Raw genomic sequence first — 23,999 nt, 5'->3', positions numbered from 1 at the left:
GGACCAAGCCATGAATTCTGACGGTACAGGGCCATCCTCGCTACCTACGCTGGTTGCCAGACTTGATCAGCAGGATCACCTGTTGGGTCGGTTCGCTGTGGCGTTGCAAACCCTGCTTGAACGCACGGCTCATTTAGCTTCCGTTGCCGATGGGTCGGTTGTCGCTCCTGGGCCCGCTCCTACTGCCGCTCCGGTTGTTGCGCCAGAGTCTACCCCGACACCTGTTGCTGCGCCTGCGGTGTTTCGGGGTATGACCGGTTCTGCCCCCCTTCCACAGCGCTTTGGGGGAGAGCCAACTCAGTGCCGAGGTTTCCTTAACCAGGTGGGCATTTATTTCGAGTTGCTGCCACATGCCTTTCCTACTGAGAGATCAAAGGTGGGCTTCTTGATCTCGCTGCTCTCGGACAAGGCCTTGGCCTGGGCCAGCCCTTTATGGGAGAACAACAATCCGGTGGTTGCCGAGTTTTCCGGTTTTGTTGCTTCTCTTCGGAAGGTATTCGATGTGCCGGCTCGTGCTGCCTCTGCTGCGAAGCTCCTTATGTCCATCAGACAGGGTTCACGATCCGTAGCTGAATACGCCATTGAGTTTCGTACCCTGGCAGCAGAGGTGGGCTGGAATAATGAGGCTCTGGTCGCTGCTTTCTCTCATGGTCTCTCGGATGCCTTGAAGGATGAGGTTGCAGCTAAGGACCTACCAGTGGAGCTCGAGTCCCTTATTTCTTTCCTGATTTTGATTGACACCAGACTCAGGGAGAGACCTTCCTTTAAGGAGAGCCTGCGGAGGTCTTCTAACAGATTGGCGCCTACGTTTGCTGTCCCACCCGTGCCTCCCTCTCCTCCCACGCCTCCTGGGGATGACTTGTCTGGGGGTGAACCCATGCAGCTGGGGTTTGCTCGCCTGTCCGAGGGGGAGAGGGTACTCCGGAGACGCGAGGGCCGATGCATGTACTGTGGTCTCGGTGGGCATTTTCGGTTGGCATGTCCGAACCGTCCGGGAAACGCTCGCACCTGAGATCCTGTCGGGGGCAGATCTTGGGTGGAGTCTCCTCGTCCCCGGTTTCCCGTGTTGACAAACCACTGATTACTGTTGTTCTCTCCTGGGTCGGGGGCTCGGTGACGACCCAGGCGTTGGTGGACTCTGGTGCTGGTGGTTTGTTCATTGATAGTGTGCTCGCTGCCGCCAATTCCATTCCTCTGCAGCCTCGAGGTTCCCCACTGGCTCTTGAGGCGATAGACGGCAGACCCCTTCTGCCGCCACACGTGACTCAGGAGACCCTTCCAGTGGGGATGGCCATTGGTGCCGTTCACAGAGAGTCGGTCTGTCTCCAGGTTATTTCGTCTCCACACTACTCGGTGGTCTTGGGGTACCCCTGGCTCCAGAAGCATAATCCGACTTTCGATTGGAGATCGGCCGAGATCCTCTCGTGGTCACCGCAGTGTGGGGCCAGTTGCATCCATGGGCCTGTCAAGTTGCTGTGTACTTCCTCGGACTCTCTGTTGCCTCCTGAATACGAGGAGTACCGGGAAGTATTCGATAAGGTGCGTGCGGTTGCCCTACCTCCGCACCGCCCATACGATTGTGCCATAGAGTTACAATCTGGTGCCGTTCCTCCTCGTGGCAAAGTCTATCCACTGTCGGTAGCGGAGAATGAGGCCATGGAGGAGTACGTGAGGGAGGCGCTTTCACGCGGACACATTCGCAAATCCTCGTCCCCGGCAGGGGCTGGATTTTTCTTTGTCAAAAAGAAGGGCGGTGAGTTGAGGCCTTGCATCGACTACAGGGGTCTCAATCACATCACGATCAAGAACGCTTACCCGATACCCTTGATTTCCGAGCTGTTCGATCGCCTCAAAGGGGCCACGGTCTTTACCAAACTCGACCTGAGGGCGGCATATAACCTGGTAAGGATCAAGGCGGGCGATGAGTGGAAGACCGCGTTTAACACCAGGACCGGTCATTATGAATCCTTGGTTATGCCCTTTGGGTTGTGCAATGCGCCCGCAGTCTTCCAGGAATTCATCAACGATGTTTTCCGTGACCTGTTGCAGCAGTGTGTGGTGGTCTATTTGGATGACATCTTGGTATATTCTGAATCCATGGAGGCCCACATTCTGGATGTCAGACGAGTTTTGCAACGCTTACGAGAGAACAAGCTGTTCGGTAAGCTTGAGAAATGCGAATTTCACCGATCCCAGGTAACCTTCTTAGGTTACATCATTTCCGCTGAGGGGTTCTCCATGGATCCTGAGAAGGTTTCGGCTGTCTTACAGTGGCCCCAGCCCAGTGGGCTTCGTGCCCTGCAGCGCTTTTTGGGCTTCGCCAATTATTATCGGAAGTTCATCAGGGACTTTTCCATGCTAGCCAAGCCTCTCACGGATCTGACCAGGAAGGGCAGTAATCCCCAGGTCTGGCCGCTCGAGGCCATCCGAGCTTTTGAGGCTCTAAAGTCCGCCTTTGTGTCGTCTCCGATTCTGTCGCATCCCAACCCTGGGTTGCCTTTTGTCCTCGAGGTGGACGCGTCTGAGACGGGAGTAGGCGCCCTCCTGTCTCAGCGTAGAACACCGGAGGGTCCTCTGCTTCCTTGTGGGTTTTACTCCCGGAAACTGTCTTCCGCGGAGTGCAACTATCAGATTGGTGACAGGGAGTTATTGGCCATCGTGCAGGCCCTTAAAGAATGGAGGCACTTGCTCGAGGGCTCGGTGGTTCCGGTTCTCATCCTGACGGACCACAAGAATCTGACCTACCTCTCTGAGGCCAAGAGATTGACACCACGTCAGGCCAGATGGGCTCTGTTCTTGTCACGTTTTAATTACGTGGTCTCCTACCTACCCGGTTCCAAGAACATCAGAGCGGATGCCTTATCACGGCAGTACTCCGAGCTGTCCGGGGAGGAGTCGATTCCGACTTCGGTCATACCTCCGAATCAGATCCTGGCCGCTATTCGCACCAGCCTGACCTCTCCCCTGGGTGAGCAGATTTTGGCGGCTCAATCTGGTGCTCCCTCTGGGAGACCCAACGGCAGATGTTTTGTGCCTGAGGAGTTGCGCACTCGGTTGTTGCGAACCTACCATAACTCCAAGGCCGCGGGGCATCCTGGAAAGAATCAGCTGTCCTGGGCTGTTTCACGTCTGTTCTGGTGGCCTTCTCTACGTTCCGACATCGCCGCATATGTAGCGGCATGCTCCGTTTGTGCCCAGAGTAAGTCCCCTCGGCACCTTCCGTTGGGCCTTTTGCAACCCATAGCCACCGGGGAGCGTCCTTGGTCACACCTGGGGATGGATTTCATTGTGGACCTCCCTGCATCCCGAGGCCATACGGTCATTCTCATGATTGTGGATCGGTTTTCCAAAATGTGCCACTGTGTTCCTCTCAAGAAGTTACCCTCTGCACAAGAGTTGGCCTCGATTTTTGCCAGGGAGGTCTTCCGGTTGCACGGTTTGCCCAAGGAGATTGTGTCGGATCGGGGGAGTCAGTTTGTGTCCAGGTTCTGGAGCGCCTTTTGCTCCCAGTTGGGGATTCATCTCTCCTTCTCCTCGGCCTACCACCCTCAGTCCAATGGGGCCGCAGAACGATCCAATCAGGCCTTGGAGCAATTCCTTCGTTGCTATGTCTCCGATCACCAAGACAATTGGGTTGACCTCCTGCCTTGGGCTGAGTTTGCCAGGAACACGGCGGTGAACTCTTCCTCTGGGACGTCTCCCTTCATGGCCAATTATGGGTTTCAACCTGCCGTGTTACCGGAGGTATTCTCTCCCCAGGATATTCCGGCTGTGGAGGATCACCTTTCCGTCCTACGTGCTTCTTGGGTACAGATCCAGAGGTCCCTTGAGGTCTCTGCGCAGCGCCAGAGACTCCAGGCTGATCGCAGACGAGCGCCCGCTCCTTCCTACCAGGTCGGAGACCGCGTATGGTTGTCCACCCGCAACCTCAACCTTTGAGTGCCCACTCCCAAGCTGGCGCCTCGCTTTGTTGGTCCCTTCCGAGTGCTTCGCAGGGTAAACCCGGTAGCCTATGCCCTCGCGCTTCCTCCTGGCATGCGGATCTCCAACGTGTTTCATGTCTCCCTGTTGAAGCCACTGGTGTGTAATCGTTTCACTTCCTCGGTTCCTCGGCCTCGTCCGGTCCAAGTGGGCAATCGTGAGGAGTATGAGGTGAGCAATATCCTGGACTCACGCCTGGTCCGCGGTCGGGTGCAGTTTTTGGTCCATTGGCGTGGTTATGGTCCAGAGGAGCGTTCCTGGGTTCCCTCCGCAGATGTCCATGCTCCTGCCTTTCTCCGAGCCTTCCACGCACGCTTCCCTCAGAAACCGTTCTTTACTCCGCGGAGGAGGGGCCCTTGAGGGGGAGGTACTGTCATGGTCTTACCTTCTTGCTGTCCTCCTTCGTTTGACATGTGCTGGCGGCCATCTTGGTTTCTTGTAGCCTCCCACCCTGCGGCTTCTCCTTCCCACTGGGAGGAGCTGGATGCCTAGCTCATATATATAGGAGGTCTGTGGCTTCAGTTCCCTGCTTGGTCCTCCTGTGTTCACATGCTTCTAAGACTGCTGCTGCTTCTGGTTCCTGATCCTAGCTTCGTCTGACTACCCTTCTGGTTCCTGATCCTGGCTTCGTCTGACTACCCTGCTGGTTCCTGATCCAGGCCTCGTCTGACTACCCTGCTGGTTCCTGATCCTGGCTTCGTCTGACTACCCTTCTGGTTCCCGACTTCTGGCTTCGCAAGACCCTGCTTCGGTTTAGCCATCCGCTTGGACTTTTGCCTTACAGCTTTATTTTCAATAAAGCCTTCTTATTTCCACTTATCTCTTGTTGTACGTCTGGTTCATGGTTCCTTGACAAGCCTGCGCTTTAACAAACTGGGTTATGGCCGCTTCCATATTAGCGCTTGACTCCTGCAGGCCGATAGTGGGCTTTACCCACGACATCCACTGGAGCAAAAAGTTCTTGCAGAGAACAAACAAAGAGAGGAAAAAATAAAATATATATATATATATTTTTTTTTTGTGCCGTTAGCAACCGATATGGCTGCATCCTCCACCAATTGTAAGACTGCAAGGGGGGGTAGCGTACAGTTCTGGACATTCATGGAGGCACAGATGACATAAACTTCACGTCACTTTTATTTAGGGTCCGATTTCTGGAGGTTTACATCAACACATGCTTTTTAGTGGAACCCAGGATTTCCAGTATTGCAGTAACAAATCACAAAACAAAAGCCTTCCCGTCTGGGACTAACTAATAACACAAAGAGTTTGTCTCACCTAGGCTACAGTTGTTAGGCTGACGTTCACACAGCAGGTAGTTTGCTCACTGGTCCTCAGTATTCACAGCCCCGTGTGATGTCATGGCAGGCCTTCTCCAAAGTGAGCCACAGCTCTCTGTATATAGTAACCTAACAAGGTTAACTGGCTTAAGGTGGTTCAGTGCATACCAACAAACTGGCCTGGAAGGAAGGGAACGGTTGCTCCCTCTGCCAACCTTAACAACCGTTCCACATAATCCAGGCCCCACGTATTTCCAGAAACAATCCTGCCTAAACAACTAAGTTGGTTCAGGCCACAGCACTCCCTGGATTACTCTTACTTTACCCAGGTGAGAAATCTAGGTTAAATATACCTTCCTTCCACCAGTATTCCTCCTGCATGACCACAATAGATTCAACCATATGTGACTTGAACTAAAAACAGTTCTTTGGAGATGATACAGTGATAGGAAAATATATATCAATGATATATATTGCTCTCCCTAGACTGAAGAGGATGCAATTGATACTGCAGTTACAATCCCCCCCACCCCTTCAGTCTAGATCCTACCCACAAAGTATGGTTGATACAATATATATATATATAAAATATGATTAACTAATTTCCTAAAATAAATAGAAATGTATACTATACCACAGAATCTGACAGCGTTACGGCTCAGGAGTGTAGTCTGGTCTGTCCTATTAGTCTCCTTGTTGTGGCCTCCTTGGATGGGTTGACTAATAGATCAATAGGTGGATCATCTGAATGTATGGTTCGATCTAAATCGATTGATCTCCCTGGATAGAACTGAATGGATGGATCTGAGTGAACCTGGATGGATCCCCCCTGTCAACTCATGCCACCTTTTATCCTTCTCTGAAATGGGGCTTGGTCAGGTTTATCAATAACTAATGACATCATTTGTGTTACTCCCCCATCTATTTCACAACTCATGTCTTACTTCAACCCCACCAATAGATGGCACTGGAGGTCTATGTAACAAAATTTTGCAATTATAGCTAGCTCTTATGTTATTCTTAAGGGTAAAGTTTAACTTTTTTTTTTTTAACAAATCTCTCTTTATTAAGATTTTACAGAGAAAGAAAAAAAGTACACATTGACATTAGAGTAATGTTGATACATTGGATGCAAATTATCACAAAGTGGAAAAGTTTAACTTTCAAGCTAAATTCCGGACCAACACTTCCTAACAATAGAACGCAAACATGAATGTGTATGAGGGATTAGACCTCTATTCCCACAGACATCCTAAGTATACACCCCCAGACAGGACTAAGACCTTTTCTATTAAGGCTACTTTCGCATTAGCGTTTTGGCTTTCCGTTTCTGAGATCCGTCATGGGCTCTTAAAAGCGGTCCAAAACGGATCAGTTTTGCCCTAATGCATTCTGAATGGAAAAGGATCCGCTCAGAATGCATCAGTTTGCCTCCGTTTGCTGCCTGCAGTGTTTTGCTGTCCGTCCTGGGATGCGGAGCGAGAAGGATCTGTCCTGACACACAATGTAAGGCAATGGGGACGGATCCGTTTTCTCTGACGCAATAGAAAACAGATCCGTCCCCCATTGACTTTCGATGGAGTTTATGACGGATCCGTCTTGGCTATATAAGACATTAATACAACCGGATCCGTTCATGAAGGATACGTGCGGTTATATTATTGTAACAGAAGCGTTTTTGCAGATTCATGACAGATCCGCAAAAGACGCTAGTGTGAAACCCTAAAAACACACATTACAAATGCCCTTTCCTATTCATTAAGAGAAAAACAGTTTCGTAAAACACTTCTCCTCATTGTCTCTGTGAAAATCCCTTGTTTGCTTCTGAACACTTGTGTCTACAATTCCCCTTCAAGGGATTTTCTAAAAACTAATTAACTACCCTGGTCTCTGACATAACGCTCTGAAGCTACATTGGAATTTTCACCTCTATCTAACACTAAATGAATATGTCTTCACCACACTTCTAGTCATTTAAAATCCACGTATATAAAACCCGAAATCCATTCACATGATTACTAATATAAATCTTACAATACATAGTAACTTTAGGTTCGTCCTACTTTTCTTATCTAATCATATGCCTTTTATTGAGTCTGTCGAAACCTTCTTCTCACCAGAGCAGATTGTACAAACCTTCCTAAGTCTCTACTTAGATCCTTAATCTCTTGGTGTGTGAGTTTCAGTCCAAAGGACATTGAACTCCCCTTGCCCTTTTACAATCTGACAAGATGGCTCCCAAACAGCACATATATCTGTCTATATTGTAATTCGTATATTTTTATATTCAATAATTCTGACAACACTATGGTGGACTTTATTACTACTGGAGGCCCCTGTGTTGGGCTTTAATACTACTGAGTGCAATATGGGCAGGCATTATTATTTTGGGGGGCATTATGGTGGCTTTACTACTACTGCGGGGGGGGGGGGGAAGTAAAGGGGGAATTATTACTACTGGGGAACATTATTACTACAATGGGGTCTTCATATGGAGAATATTATTATTGGGGACACTGTACGGGCACTATTATCACTAAGTGCATTCATGGAGAAAATTATTACTATTTTTGGACTTTTAGGAGCACTATTACTGTGGCAGCATCCAGGCACATCATCCACTTACCACAATTTTTGGGAGAGACACTATGCTTGAGACACTAATGCTGTCAGAGGCGCTATGTGGTGGGTACAATTATTTTTGAGGGCACTGTGTGACAATCATTGTAGTTGACAGCAGCATAGTATTGGGGAGCACAGCGGGCAGAATATTGAAGGTGGCAGGATGATGGTGTTGGGAAGATAATGGAAAATTAGGAAACCAATGTAGTACCCTGGAGCAGGGATACCTTGAAGTCTGGACATTTGCCCTTGTTTCCATTACGCAAAGTAATCAACTCCTTACTTTATTTCACTTTAAAGGGTTAACTTGCACTGACTTATACTGTTTAGAACGGTGTAACTACATTTTATATGTTGTCATATATTCTACTCATTTGCACGGCACTGTGGAAAGGGTTAATGAATACTGAGAGACTTTTGGGACTTTTCCACAGCTGCCATAGAGTTTGAAGAAGAGCATGTTTTGGAGGGAAAAAGCCAGACTTGTTACCACTAAAACCAGACGGACTGACCTTCTGACTGTCTGGTCATGCTATGTTGTTATGTCTGAAGACTCTTTTTTTCTTTGCCATTCCCATTAGGTATCATTGATGAGAGACGACAATTGTAACTTTGTATTTGTTTCTGCTGAGTTTCTCGACTCCACCCCTCTCACTAGAAGGTTCTACTTCAGCTAGAATCTCTATATAAGGAGATTAGTCACAGTCCCTAGTGTTCTGCATTTAGGAATCAGTGCCTAGGAGAAGAGATTCTGCAGACTGCATGAATGACCAGAAGACACTGAGATGGGGACACTGAGCTACAGACCATGGGTCACCAGCCCTGTGACCAGGGAGCCAGCCGAACTACTGACCTACAGACTGTGGACCTCCAGCCTTTGGCCAATGTACCAGCCTTCTGAGAGAGAGGGGGACAGAGAGAGGCCTTTCCTCAGGACCAAACCTTCTGCTGCTGCGAGGAGACTGAAGAAGCCAGCCCTATGCCTCGCCTGCATTGTTTTTCACTTGAATTCCTCCAGTAAAGAAGCTACCTGGTTTACTGTAGACTCTCTGGACTTCATTCCTATTGGGGTGTACCATGCCTTACCATCCCTTCTGGAGAGCAGCAACATGTGGTGACACCTTGACAGTGTCCGGGGGACCCAGCGTAGTGTTGAGGCCACCCCAAACCTGGTCATTGCGCTAACATGTCTGTCTATCATCATGTAACAATATAAGTGATTACAATATAAGAGTGAAGGGAAAGGACATTGTGAAATTCATAAGAGGATTTAGGAACTTGATGAGACTCTTCTAGCTTGGATACAAGATGAGATACTGCCTCTATCCTGGATACAAGATGCAATATGGCCTCTAGCCTAGATACAAGATGAGATACGGCCTCTATCCTGGATACAAGATGTGATATGGCCTCTAGCCTGGATACAGGATGCAATACGACCTCTATCCTGGATACAGGATAAGATGCAGCCTCTAGCTTTCATACAAGATGAGATACGGACTCTAGCCTGGATACAGGATGCGATACGGCCTCTAGCCTGCATAAAAGATGACATAAGGCTGGTCATGGAGGCTTACAGGTTCAGCATGTTATCCAGAAGCACATTTGTCCACAGATGTTACAGTCAGGCCTATAGATCCTTTACACTCATAGGTTGCTAAAGCTGGTCCTATAAATGCTGGATCGGTGATGAATCTAGTGAATGGGCAGCCAACAAAGTATTGTAATTTGGTGGAGACATTCCTGGGAAACCCTTGCTGTGTGGGCGAGTATTATCCTGCTGAAAAACATAAGCCAAACAATGAGAGGAACCTATGTGGTGGCAGGATGTCCTGCAGATATCACTAAGCTGTTAGTGTCCTCGTATCACTACTAGGGGTGACCGACTGTCACATGCAATGGGTTCCCCGATCATCACACCAGCAGTTGGGGTAGTGTGTCGCTCCACAGGCAGGATTGAAGTGCTCACCACAAAGCCTCCATACTCCAACTCGACTGTCAGATGATCCCAAACAAAACCTGGATTCGACACTAAAAACGATACGGGTCCAGTCCGTAGCAGTCCAGGTATCTCGTTTATGACACCAGTACAAACAATGGCAACAGTGGCTGGTGGTCCATGGAACAACATGTAATGGACTACATGACACCACATTTTCTTTCTGCTAAGCACCTGGACTTAGTCCTGGCACGAACAGGGGTGTAATAAAGGGGCCTCCTGTGTCTGCATAGTGGACAACAAAACTGTGGCAGCTGTTTGTGCTCGTCGGTGGATGAAACGATCCTCTCCACTGGTGTGTGGCTGGCTGTCCAGAATCTGCCCTGACGGAACCACTGCTGCCAACATCTCCTAATAGCTAAGATATACCCCTGCTCTAAGGGGACACACAGATAGCAGAGGTAGAAGGAGGAGGAAGGGGACAAAGACAACATTGGTGTGAGGAAGAAGACACACAGACAGCAGAGGTAGAAGGAGGAAGGGGACAAAAACAACATTGGTATGAGGAAGAAGACACACAGACAGCAGAGGTAGAAGGAGGAAGGGGACAAAGACAACATTGGTATGAGGAAGAAGACACACAGACAGCAGAGGTAGAAGGAGGAAGGGGACAAAGACAACATTGGTATGAGGAAGAAGACACACAGACAGCAGAGGTAGAAGGAGGAGGAAACCCCAGACCCTGAAGAGCATCCAAGTACATTCAAGAGTAAAAGGGTTTCTGTCATGAGAAATAACGTTATGTAGCGATGTGCCGATGTCAGCAGTACATAACAGTGTGCTTTATAACTCCCTGCCTGATGCCGTTCTCTTAAAATAAACTTTTAAAATATACTAATGAGCCTCTAGGTGCTACTGGGTCATTGCTTCAGCACCTACAGGCTCGGTCTACTCACCCTTTGGCACGCCCAGGTCCCGTTTAGTATTTGGCGCAGTGAGTGAAGGACGCGCTCCTGGTGCAGGCTTCCTTTCTTTGGCGCAGTGAGTGAAAGACACGCTCCAGGTGCCGGCTTCCTTCCTTCGGCGCAGTGAGTGAAAGACACGCTCCAGGTGCCGGCTTCCTTCCTTCGGCGCAGTGAGTGAAAGACACGCTCCAGGTGCCGGCTTCCTTCCTTTGGCGCAGTGAGTGAAAGACACGCTCCAGGTGCCGGCTTCCTTCCTTTGGCGCAGTGAGTGAAAGACACGCTCCAGGTGCCGGCTTCCTTCCTTCGGCGCAGTGAGGAAGCCCGTTGCAGGAGCGTGTTCTTCAATCACTGCGCCTGCACGGAATACTAAACGGGGCAGCGCAGGCGCAGTATTTATGTGACGATGAGGAGAACTTGACAGTCAATCAACGGGGCCTGGGCGTGCCAAAGGGTGAGTAGACCGAGCCTGTAGGTGCTGAAGCAATGACCCAGTAGCACCTAGAGGCTCATTAGTATATTTTAAAAGTCTTTATTTTAAGAGAACGGCATCAGGCAGGGAGTTATAAAGCGCACTGTTATGTACTGCTGACATCAGCACATCGCTACATAACGTTATTTCTCATGACAGAAACCCTTTAAAACACTGGTCATGAGTAGTGTTGAGCGAACTTGTGTTTTAAGTTCTGCGTCTAAAGTTCGAATTCAGGTTATCGAAGTATCCCGTTGTGGATTCTAAACTCCGTTATGGTCCATGGTAGCGGAATCCATAACGGGATACTTCGATAACCCGAACCCGAACTTTAGACGCCGAACTTAAAACACAAGTTCGCTCAACACTAGTCATGAGTCTGGTGGTGACAGGATCTCAGGACCTTCCCTTCATGTCTCCGGTTGCCCCATAAGACTCTTGTCCTGTCAGGATTCTGCTGCAGTCTCCTCCGTGCACCTGATACAGATCAGTAATAGAGGAATAACCGCCCTACACGGGACCCGCCTCCACCGCTGAGTTCCGCCCCTCCTGATCACATGACAGTGACATCATCACAGGTCCTTCTCTACCACTTCTCTCCACTGCTGAGCTCCACCCCCTGTACTGATCACATGACAGTGACATCATCCCAGGTCCTTCAGCTCTTGCACTGCAGCAGATACAGAGCAGGTCCTGGTCGGTAGTCACTGCTGTGGTGTCTGGAGCCTCTTCTTCTCTCTGGTATCAGCCATTTCTCCACAATCCCCCTTTGTTCCCGATGCTGGGGGCTCTGAGAAGCGGGGTCTCTCCAGGAGCAGTAAGTGCGGTTCTGGATCTCACTAATGGTCTTGTTCCTGGAGGATTTCCAGCCTCTCCTCTCCTCATAAAGGCTCCTGCAGTACTAGAAGCCTCCAACTCCTCCAGTTCTCTCCTCTTCTCCTGAATGACCACCAAGGATGGACAGGAAGGAGATCAGCAGAAGAATATTAGACCTCACCTTGGAGATCATCTCCCTGCTGAGCGGAGAGGTAAACTTTTCTAGATTTCTCTCCTCTTTATTGTATTCTGTAACAAGTCAGACATCGGGAAGGAGAATCCATCATAGGAAGTGATAGGAAGAGTCCAGGCCTCCAGACCTTCCAAGTCATGGAGAACCTGAAGATCAGCAGCCAATATGGTCAGTGATGGATCATGGAGACCAATAGTCATGTTGTAAGAGCCATGAGAAGGTAAGTAGGCACATTGTACCCAGGAGGAGAGGAAGCAGAGGAGGAGATGGCCGGAGTGTGGCCTGGAGGGAGGATTTCTACCACTAGTCTGACATCTAGATGATACTGGACTATAACAAGGAGGCCTCCACTACGTCTAGAGGAAAGAAGGTTTCTCCATCAACATAGAAGAGGAGTCTTTACTGTAAGAGCAGTGAGACTATGGAGCTCTCTGCCAGAGGAAGGAGTCATGGGGGATTCTCTAGAAGAGTCCAGAAGGGGCCTGGAGGTCTGGAGGGTAATAATATTCCAGCTTCTAGTGACTAGAATACTGGAGATGGGGCCATGATACAGGGAGGGATTCTGAGTGTAGATCTGGAGTCAGGAAGGAATTTCTTTCCCTAAGTGTCTCTCTCCATCCACAGGATTACACCATAGTGAAGAAGACATCGGGGGTGACTCCCATCATCCATGAGTCAGGAGGGCGGAGCAGGACCCCCATCACAGAGCCTCCCCCCCTGATACATGAGCAGAAGATCCTAGAACTCACCCACAAGATGCTTGAGCTGCTGACTGGAGAGGTGGGAATGCTGGGAATTTCTCCAGTAACAGCACTGGAGGGGTCTGGGTGATGACGGTGTCATTGTGTTGTCAGGTTCCTGTAAGGTGTCAGGATGTGGCGGTCTATTTCTCCATGGAGGAGTGGGAGTACATAGAAGGACACAAGGATCTGTACAAGGAGGCCATAATGGAGGCTCCCCGGCCTCTGACATCACCAGGTAAGAAGAGACGAGGTGAGAAGAGGCCGTGTTAGAGCCTCAGTCCGCTCATGTGCAGTGTGTACACACGTGTAATGACATGTAATGTAGGAGCTCCACATGTTATTCTCCGGTCACATCACATTAGAGCCTACATTTCCCATATACATCACACTTCTCCATAGGCTCCATCCTCCTGACGGATATAGTGTCCTCTTGGCCTCCATCGGCCGGTACAGTAGATGACACTATTCTATACAGAGGATCCTGCAGGAAAACCTGCGCCGTGCCGTATACATGGGGCTTATGGGTGACGTCTGCCCCTGTGTGACTATATAGAATGATAGGACTGTACAGGGGAGACGTCACCTCCTTCTATCAGAGATCTACATTAGGAAACCCTCCTGATATCTACCTCTGATGGAAGGCTCAGACGTGGTGTGAACACATCCTTATTCCACAGTCACTTTCCAGTAGTTCTCCTCCCTTCATGTCTGGGATCCTCTAGTCACTCCACAAGCAGAGAAGACACAAGGTGCTATGTGTGACTGGAGGAGAAGGTGGGATCACCGGGCTCTTCTCTCTCCTGCTCCAGTCTGTGGTCCTGTCAGAGCGGACATGTGTCTTCTAGCAGTAGATGTACGGCCTGGAGTGTTCTAGCTGCGGAGGCTCCACAATATGTCATGGGCTCCGCTTTCTGTTACTCTGAGGATCTGCTCCAGGATACATAGGAGTGGGGTGACATGGGGGGTGCAGATGAATCGGGCAGCCTGAGGGGATGACAGATGGTGGAGGCCATCAGACCGGCCGGGGTTATTCCTCTCTGTTATCAGCAGCGGAGCACAGTCTGCTCTGGTTATAAATGATCCGACCTCTCCTGTAAGAAGCCGGAGGATGGGAGTCATCTGTGGATAATGGGGACTTAACCTATTAACTACCAGTCATGCATGGAATTATGTAGAGGGCTTGGGATTTTGTAAAAAGTTGGTGAGGAGCAGAACATTGTTATTTAGACCCCGATCACTAAACCTAGAAGTGAAGGATCTGAGAGAAGAGCCTGATCTATAGACAGATCTACAGGAGGCCATGTATTCAGTCACTGTGTGCTTGTGTCTCCACAGATGGATCCAGGAGGAGAAATCCCCCCGAGAGATGTCCCCGTCCTCTGTATTCCCAGGACTGTCCAGAGGAGAAGCTCCCAGAGAACCATCAGGTAGATGGAGCTGAGCCCTATACACATCTATATAGGGGGATCCTGCAGTCATAGAGGGGTCATAGATTGTGGGGGTCTCTTCTGTGGATCTGTTAGATTTCCCACCTGTCTGCTGTATTGTCCTGAATTGTTACAGATGACAAATCAGGGGGAAGATGTGACTGATATTAAAGTGGAGGATGAAGAAGAGCGGATGATGGGCGATCCCCCGTGTAAGAGTGAGGTGGAGGAGGACATTCCAGTCCATGTGACCACAGGTATGGAATCATGAATGGAGGAAGGGAGTTGGGAGGTTTCTTCAGGTGAGACTCCACCTTAGATCTCTAGTTAACCCTTTTTCAGATCTGACCGGAGTCTCTTTATGTGGTAATAGCTTCTGATTACTTTCTGAGACTATTGTTCTGTGACACGCTGTACTTCATGTTGAATTCTATTCATTGCTGTCCACATTGATATTTGACCGCTTGTTAGCCAATCAGTTAGGGTTCCCTCAGATCACCGTGTGCTGTCTGCAAAACTGCGGATCTGTTTCTTTTGCAGATTAGATGAGCCCTGACTGTAGTGTTACAGAGCGGTCTCGTTTAACCCTCTGTGGGCAGTGCAAATACATTGATTCTTCGTACAGCAGAATTGACCACAAGTTGATTGTCATCTTTTATCAGAAAAATTATTCTTTTATCAGAAAAATTATTCTTGTAGTGAACAAATGAGTCTTTTAGAGAATAGCTGAGTCTGCTCCAGTCTTACAATCCCCGATCCCTATGACGAGCGACGTTGAGCTGGCCTTTCGGCAAAGGGTAGACCCGCGGTGATCCCTTCAGTGCAGCCCGGACATGTAAGGTCCTCACAGAACAGTTAGTGGTGAAGGCCTCGTGGCCTCCAGGAGGTTGGACGCTGACCGCCTGGGGTCAAATAACTCCTTGTATTAGGGTTAAAACCAGACGAGCCGAACTTGCTGGATGGACCAAACATGGCAGCCGGATGATTGCCGTAAGGAAGCGCGTCCTTGGTTATCGGAGTGAACCACACAAATCGCTCCTCTAACGCGACCAAAATTCATCATAGCTAATGTGTTCATTTATTCAGTGTTTGGTCAGTGTTTTGCATCAGTATTTGTAAGCCAAAAGCAGGAGTGGCTCAAACACACGAGATGCAAATATTTATACTACATTTTATCTGTGTTTTGGACCCACTGATCAAAAACTGAAGCCAAACACTGACCACATACTGACCGTCTGGAAGAGGCTTTATGGATGCTCAAAATACAGGATTGTTTTTTGTTGATGTTGTATGTTCTCCTGACGGATCAGACGAACTGAAACGTAAACAGTGATGTTAGCACAGCCTTACTGCCACTGCTGCCCCCCCCCCCCCGCCATGGGGCCACTTCTGCTGCCACACCCCCCTCTGTCATGAGGCCACTTCTGCTGCTGCCACCCCCCCCCCCCCCATCATGAGGCACTGTCAGAATATTTATACTGCTCTAAAAAGCAGTCTTTAATTTATGTAAACAAGTCAGGATCTATAATAAAGGAGATTCCAACTTATTTCCAGAAACAAAACAGGAGCTAATTAGAGATCTCTTATCTGCGCTGCATTGAAGACAACAACAAAAAATATACAAAATATATAGAGATGAGCGAACCTCTGTTTTAAGTTCGGCGTCTAAAGTTCGGGTTTGGATTAGCGGAGAATCCCGATCTGGAACCGGATATGGATTCTGACTTCCGTTGTGGTCCGTGGTAGCGGAATCAATAATGGCCGATTATTGATTCCGCTACCACGGACCACAACGGAAGTCGGAATCCATATCCGGTTCCAGATCGGGATTCTCCGCTAATCCAAACCCGAACTTTAGACGCCGAACTTAAAACAGAGGTTCGCTCATCTCTAAAAATATATATATTTATAATTAATAATTATATGCAAATAGAATAAAATATAAAATCATTGACAATAAAATGGTGATAAACAATGATATGCAATTAACAAACCCAAAATAACCCAAAGAATATAAAATCTAAATCTATGATATAGTTGGATATCTGAATAGATCCTCACCCGTACACTTCATTTCTCGCAGCCAATAGACGTATCAGATTTGAGCTGACATCAGGTTTTCATCATATTTCCTTCCATATATCTCTTATATATATAAAAATGAGTTTGTGTCTGTCTGTCTGTCTGTTCTTTATGCGCGACCAAACAACTGGAACGATCTTCACCAAATTTGGCGCACAGGTACATCAGGTGTCCGGGAAGGTTTTAGACCGCGTCTCAGCTCTCTAGGACGTACTGTTCCTGAGATATTCCCAAAAAATGACCTGCATTAGCCAATACAAAACAACCCAGCCATTTTTCTTTACTGCTTAAAGGGGCGGGCACTGTGGAGGTCACTGTTATTAAAGGGGTGGGCGCTATGAAGGTCCCTGTTAAAAGGGCGGTCACTGTGAAAGTCACTGTTAAAGGGGCGGTTACTGTGAAAGTCACTGTTAAAGGGGCGGTCACTGTGAAAGTCACTGTTAAAGGGGCGGTCACTGTAAAAGTCACTGTTAAAGGGGCGGTCACTGTAAAAGTCACTGTTAAAGGGGCGGTCACTGTAATAGTCACTGTTAAAGGGGCGGGCACTGTAAAAGTCACTGTTAAAGGGGCGGTCACTGTAAAAGTCACTGTTAAAGGGGCGGTCACTGTAATAGTCACTGTTAAAGGGGCGGGCACTGTAAAGGTCACTGTTAAATGTGTGGTCAATGCTAAAAGGGCGGTCACTGTGGAGGCCACTGTTAAAGGGGAGGGCACTGTGGAGTTCAATGTTAAGGGGGTGGGCACTGTAGAGGTCATTGTTAAAGGGACAGCTACTGTAGAGGTCACTGTTATGGGGGAAACTGTCGATATCTTTTTACAACACATGGAGACATAAAATGAAGTAGATGAAATATACCCGTGCGAAGCCGGGTCCTTCTGCTAGTGTATATATATATATATCCAACCATATGTGACTTGAACTGAAAACAGTTCTTTGGAGATGATACAGGGATAGGAAAATATATAGCAATGATATACACTGATCTCCTTAGACTGAAGAGGATGCAGTTGATACTGCAGTTACAATCTCCCCCCTTTCAGTCTAGATCCTGCCCACAAAATATGGTTGATACTATATATAAAAATAAAAAATTCCGCAGCACATCCAAATAGTAAAAAAGTAGAAAAAGGCTTTATTCACCAGACATGCGACGTTTCAATCCTCTCAATGGGATTTTTCTCAAGCAGTCACCCATTGAGAGGATTGAAACGTTGCATGTCTGGTGAATAAAGCCTTTTTCTACTTTTTTACTATTTGGATGTGCTGCGGAATTTTTTATTTTTACATTTTGGAGGTGGATCGCCCCCACAGCCGCTGGCACTCCGACTGTACCCTACAGACAGTGGTGCTGCCCACACTCCTTTACCTGTATGATACAATATATATATATATATATAAAATATGATTAACTAATTTCCTAAAATAGATAGAAATGTACACTATACCACAGAATCTGACTGGAAGTGATCAGCGTTACGGCCCAGGAGTCTAGTCTGGTCTCTCCTATTAGTCTCATTGTTGTGGCCTCCTTGGATGGGTTGACTAATAGATCAATAGGTGGATCATCTGAATGTATGGTTCGATCTAAATCGATTGATCTCCCTGAATGGAACTGAATGAATGGATCTGAGTGAACCTGGATGGATCCCCCCTGTGAACTCATGCCATCTTTTACCCTTCTCTTGGTCAGGTTTATCAATAACTAATGACATCATTTATGTTACTCCCCCATCTATTTCACAACTCATGTCTTACTTCAACCCCACCAATAGATGGCACTGGAGGTCTGTGTAACAACATTTAGCAATTATAGCTAGCTCTTCTGTTATTCTTAGGCCTCTTTCACACGGGCGTCCCGGATTTTCTCCTGATGCGTCCCGGGTGCATTGCGGGAAACCCGCACGAGTGCGCGCACAATTTCAGTCCATTTTGACTGCGACTGCGTTGTTCCGTTTTTATCGTGCAGGTGCAATGCGCTTTGCACGCGCGTGATAAAAAACTGAATGTGGTACCCAGACCCGAAATTCTTCACTGAAGTTCGGGTTTGGGTTCGGTGTTCTGTAGATTTTATTATTTTCCCTTATAACATGGTTATAAAGGAAAATACTAGCATTCTTAATACAGAATACTTACTGAAGTGTTGCATGAGGGGTTAAAAAATAAAAACAATGAACTCACCTCATCCACTTGATCGCGCAGCCGGCATCGTCTTCTTTCTTCTTCTTTGAGGACCTGCAAAAGGACCACATGGGGAGCGCGATTACGTCATTAAAGGTCCTTTTGCAGGTCCTCAAAGAAGAAGAAAGAAGACGATGCCGGCTGCGCGATCAAGTGGATGAGGTGAGTTCATTGTTTTTAGTTTTTAACCCCTCAAGCAACACTTCAGTAAGTATTCTGTGTTAAGAATGCTAGTATTTTCCTTTATAACCATGTTATAAGGGAAAATAATACAGTAAATTGACTTTAATCAATTAACTAACACCATCTTTTAGCAACCATGCGTGAAAATCGCATTGCATATGCACTTGCTTGCGGATGCTTGCGATTTTCACGCAGCCCCATTCTTTTCTATGGGGCCTGCATTGCGTGAAAAATGCTGAATATACAACAAGCTGTGATTTTCACGCAACGCACAAGTGATGCGTGAAAACCACCGCTTATCTGCACAGCCTCATTGAAGTGAATGGGTCCAGATTCAGTGCGGGTGCAATGCTTTCACCTCACGCATTGCACCCGCGCAGAATTCTCACCCGTGTGAAAGAGACCTTAAGGGAAAAGTTTAACTTTCAACCTAAATTTCGGACCAACACTTCCTAACAATAGAACGCAAACATGAATGTGTATCAGGGATTAGACCTCTATTCCCACAGACATCCTAAGTATACACCCCCAGACAGGACTAAGACCCTTTCTATTAAAAACACACATTATAATTGACTTTTCTTATTAATTAAGAGAAAAACTGTTTCGTAAAACACTTCTCCTCATTGTCTCTGTGAAAATCCCTTGTTTGCTTCTGAACACTTGTGTCTACAATTCGCATTCAAGAGATTTTCTAAAAACTAACTACTGTATTTTTCGCCCTATAAGACGCACTGGCCCATAAGACGCACCTAGGTTTTTGAGGTGGAAAATAAGAAAAAATATTTTTTTAACCAAAAGGTGTGCTTTTGGTGGGTTTTGAACTAATGGTGGTCTGTGCATGACACTACTATGGAGGGATCTGTGGATGACACTGTTATGGGGGATCTGTGGATGGCACTGTTATGGGGGATCTGTGGATGACGCACTGTTATGTGGGGATCTGTGGATGGCACTGTTATGGGGGGATCTGTGGATGGCACTGTTATGGGGGGATCTGTGGATGGCACTGTTATGGGGGATCTGTGGATGACGCACTGTTATGGGGGGATCTGTGGATGGCACTGTTATGTGGGGATCTGTGGATGGCACTGTTATGTGGGGATCTGTGGGTGGCACTGTTATGGGGGGATCTGTGGATGGCACTGTTATGGGGGGATCTGTGGATGACACTGTTATGGGGGATCTGTGGATAACACTGTTATGTGGGGATCTGTGGATGGCACTGTTATGTGGGATCTGTGGATGGCACTGTTATGTGGGGATCTGTGGATGACACTGTTATGTGGGGATCTGTGGATGGCACTGTTATGTGGGGATCTGTGGATGGCACTGTTATGGGGGGATCTGTGGATGGCACTGTTATGGGGGGATCTGTGGTTGGCACTGTTATGGAGGGATCTGTGGATGACACTGTTATGGGGGATCTGTGGATAACACTGTTATGTGGGGATCTGTGGATGGCACGGTTATGTGGGGATCTGTGGATGGCACTGTTATGGAGGGATCTGTGGATGACACTGTTATGGGGGATCTGTGGATAACACTGTTATGTGGGGATCTGTGGATGGCACGGTTATGTGGGGATCTGTGGATGGCACTGTTATGGGGGGATCTGTGGATGGCACTGTATGGGGGGATCTGTGGATGGCACTGTTATGGGGGGATCTGTGGATGGCACTGTTATGGGGGGATCTGTGGATGGAACTGTTATGGGGGGATCTGTGGATGGAACTGTGGATTGGGTGGAACTGTTGGGGGGATCTGTGGATAGCACTGTTATGGGGAGATCTGTGGATGGAACTGTTATGGGGGGATCTGTGGATAGCACTGTTATGGGGGGGATCTGTGGATAGCACTGTTATGGGGGGATCTGTGGATGGCACTGTTATGGGGGGATCTGTGGATGGAACTGTTATGGGGGGATCTGTGGATAGCACTGTTATGGGGGGGATCTGTGGATAGCACTGTTATGGGGGGGGGGGGTGATCTGTGAATGGCACTGCTATATATGTCTCACCCACAGATCCCTCACCCCATAACAGTGCCATCCACATATCCCCCACCCCATAATAGTGGCATCCACAGATGCCCTAATATACCGGAGCTAAACCTGTGGGAGGGACCGGTGTCATGCAAATGCGGCGGGGCCGGTGCGGTCACTGTACTCCGGCCCCGCCGCTCACTCACTTCCTTATTGCCTAAACCTTTTATAATAATAACTTTAATTGAAGTTCCGACCCCCAGCCCCATCTGTACTACTTACTAAATGTCCTGTAGCAGGCAGAGCGGGGCGGGCGGGCGGCCGGCCGTACCTCACTGGTGTCACATGCCTGCGCCGCCTACTTTATGAATGAAGGCACGTGACGTCAGTGAGTTATGGCCGGCCGCCCCGCTCTGCCTGCTACGGGACATTTAGTAAGTAGTACCACGTATTTAAAACCTATGATATAAAACCCGAAATCCATTCACATGATTACTAATATAAATCTTACTATACATAGAAACCTTCTTCTCACCAGAGCAGATTGTACAAACCTTCCCAAGTCTCTACTTAGATCCTTAATCTCTTGGTGTGTGAGTTTCAGTCCTTTGAACTCCCCTTGCCCTTTTACAATCTGAAAAGATGGCTCCCAAACAGCACATATATCTGTCTATATTGTAATTTGTATATTTTTATATTCAATAATTCTGACGCCACTACTGCCCCCCTCCCCGTCATGGGGCCACTACCGCTGCTGCCACCCTCCCCACTCTGTCATAAGGCCATTGTTGCCCCTGAAACCATCGCCACTTTGTCCTGGGGCCACTACTGCCGCTGCCACCTTCCCCACTTTGTCATGGGGCCACTACTGCCGCTGCCACCTTCCCCACTTTGTCATGGGGCCACTACTGTCACTGCCACCTTCCCCACTCGGTCATGAGGCCCCACTACTGCTGATGCCGCCAGTGTCCCCACTTTTGTCACTGTTACTGCCACTGCTGCCACTCTTCCCACTTTGTCATGGGGCCACTCCTTGAATCTTGGGGCACTGCACGGTTTAGTCCGCGGCAATAAATTAGAGCTGACACTTTTATTGACCTGTAATACTGATGCACAGTGATTCCACAGGTAACAGAAGTGATTGTCTATGAATCTTGGTGCCCGGCCCTGCGTGTCACCTGTAATACTGGCGGCAAAGTATCTACAGAACGGATTAACAGTAAATGTGGGTGCACTAGAACCTTATGCACACGGCGATGCACTCTCTCTGCAGTTTCCAAGCCTTCACACTGAGATTGGGCCACTAAGTGGGATGAATATGATTAGGCAGAGGGGCCTGGATCTACCCGATTTATCACGATTCGTGAAAAATTAATTCGGAACAAAACAAATTTCTTGAAGAAATCGTCAAATTGAATTTTTCTAAACTTGAATCCTTTCTAGTTCTCGCACACGTGCCTTCGCTTTGAGTATCGGCGCACGCGCAGTTCAGCCCGTATACTAGCCAGTGTGGTAATCGGCTGTACTGGGGCGTGCACCAGGCGAGATTACATCACCACTGCCTGGCCCTGACAATCAGACCAGAGAGGGAGCGGCTAGGCGCTGGAAGAAGCGGAGCTTTGGTGTGATGAGAGCCTCGTTTTACCAAACGGCTCATTTGCATATTATAGCAGTGTCCTGTCATCCACAGATTCCCCCGTAACAGTGCCATCCGCGGATTCCCCCCCGTAACAGTGCCATCCGCGGATTCCCCCCCGTAACAGTGCCATCCGCGGATTCCCCCCCCGTAACAGTGCCATTCGCGGATTCCCCCCGTAACTGTGCCATTCGCGGATTCCCCCCGTAACAGTGCCATTTGCGGATTCCCCCCGTAACAGTGCCAACCGCGGATTCCCCCCGTAACTGTGCCACCCGCAGATTGCCCCCCCGTAACTGTGCCACCCGCAGATTGCCCCCCCGTAACTGTGCCACCCGCAGATTGCCCCCGTAACTGTGCCACCCGCAGATTGCCCCCGTAACTGTGCCACCCGCAGATTGCCCCCCCCCGTAACTGTGCCACCCGCAGATTGCCCCCCCCGTAACTGTGCCACCCGCAGATTGCCCCCCCGTAACTGTGCCACCCGCAGATTGCCCCCCGTAACTGTGCCACCCGCAGATTGCCCCCCCGTAACTGTGCCACCCACCGATCACCATTAGTTCAAAACCCATCATATTATTTTTCTTATTTTCCTCCTCAAACACCTAGGTGCAACTTATATGGCGAAAAATACGGCACATCTTCTCCTTTTTTATTCATTTGTCAAATGAGCAAATGCTTGTTCCTCAGGTAGAAGCATTCTAGATGTGGCGCCAAGGTTATAGCTTCTGGGAAGCAGATTGTCCTGTGTGAACAGGCATCTGTATGGCTACGAGCCGTCTTAGTAGTCATGGCTGATCCCTGTACAGAGGAGATGAGATTTACATGCAGCTCACAATCGGGCAATTATCAGAAATGTTCAGTTCTTTCCCAATAATTGTCTATAAATCTGCTCCTATAAAAGGGCCTCACATCACCTACAAAGCAGCAGCGATCTCTGTGTCTGTCTCTCCGCTGCTATTTTCAACTGCCACTCCCTTTACTACTTTCTCTTCTCTCACTTCCAAGATCAGAGATAAAGGGGTTAACCGGTCACAGAAAGTTATAGCCTATCCACAGGATAGTCGATAACTATTAGATCGGTGGGGGTCCTTCCACTGGGACCCCCACTGATCACAAGAACAGAGGTCCCATACCCCACGTAGCCTCCTTGAAAGGGAAGGCGTGGCTGGATGGATACGTGCTCTGCTGCTCCATTCATTTCTATGGGAGTGCCGGAGATAGCGAAGTACAGCGCTTGGCTATTTCCAGAACTTTCATAGAAATTAATGGCACAGCGGCACGCATTTCCAACCAGCCGCTCCTTCCATTTTAAGGGGGCTCCATGGGGTATGGGACCCTTTTTCTCATGATTGGTTGGGGCCCCTGCGGTAGGACCCCCACAGATCTGATAGTTCTCCCCTATCCTATGGGGATTCCATTTTTGCACTGGCCACTAAGCCTAAAAATAGGCGCCACTTCTTGGTCTGTACAGATAACTTTACTGCGGTTATCTGCTTA

General features: G+C 48.4%; 1 protein-coding gene and 1 long non-coding RNA gene across 3 annotated transcripts in view; one reads left to right on the top strand and one right to left on the bottom strand.

The window, feature by feature from the left end:
• Nucleotides 1-23,999, bottom strand: part of LOC122933829 (gastrula zinc finger protein XlCGF26.1-like) — a 700,524-nt gene that overhangs the window by 29,519 nt on the left and 647,006 nt on the right. The gene's annotated exons all lie outside the window — the stretch shown is intronic.
• LOC122933931 lies at nucleotides 13,010-14,400 on the top strand. The gene is made up of 3 exons (XR_006388596.1): nucleotides 13,010-13,045; nucleotides 13,120-13,243; nucleotides 14,344-14,400. It is a non-coding gene; the product is annotated as an uncharacterized LOC122933931 (long non-coding RNA).

The sequence above is a fragment of the Bufo gargarizans genome, chromosome 4 (genome assembly GCF_014858855.1).
Source record: "Bufo gargarizans isolate SCDJY-AF-19 chromosome 4, ASM1485885v1, whole genome shotgun sequence".
Taxonomy (NCBI): Eukaryota; Metazoa; Chordata; class Amphibia; order Anura; family Bufonidae; genus Bufo; species Bufo gargarizans.
Note: the sequence above shows the minus strand (reverse complement) of the source record. Positions and strands in the feature narration are given on the sequence as shown.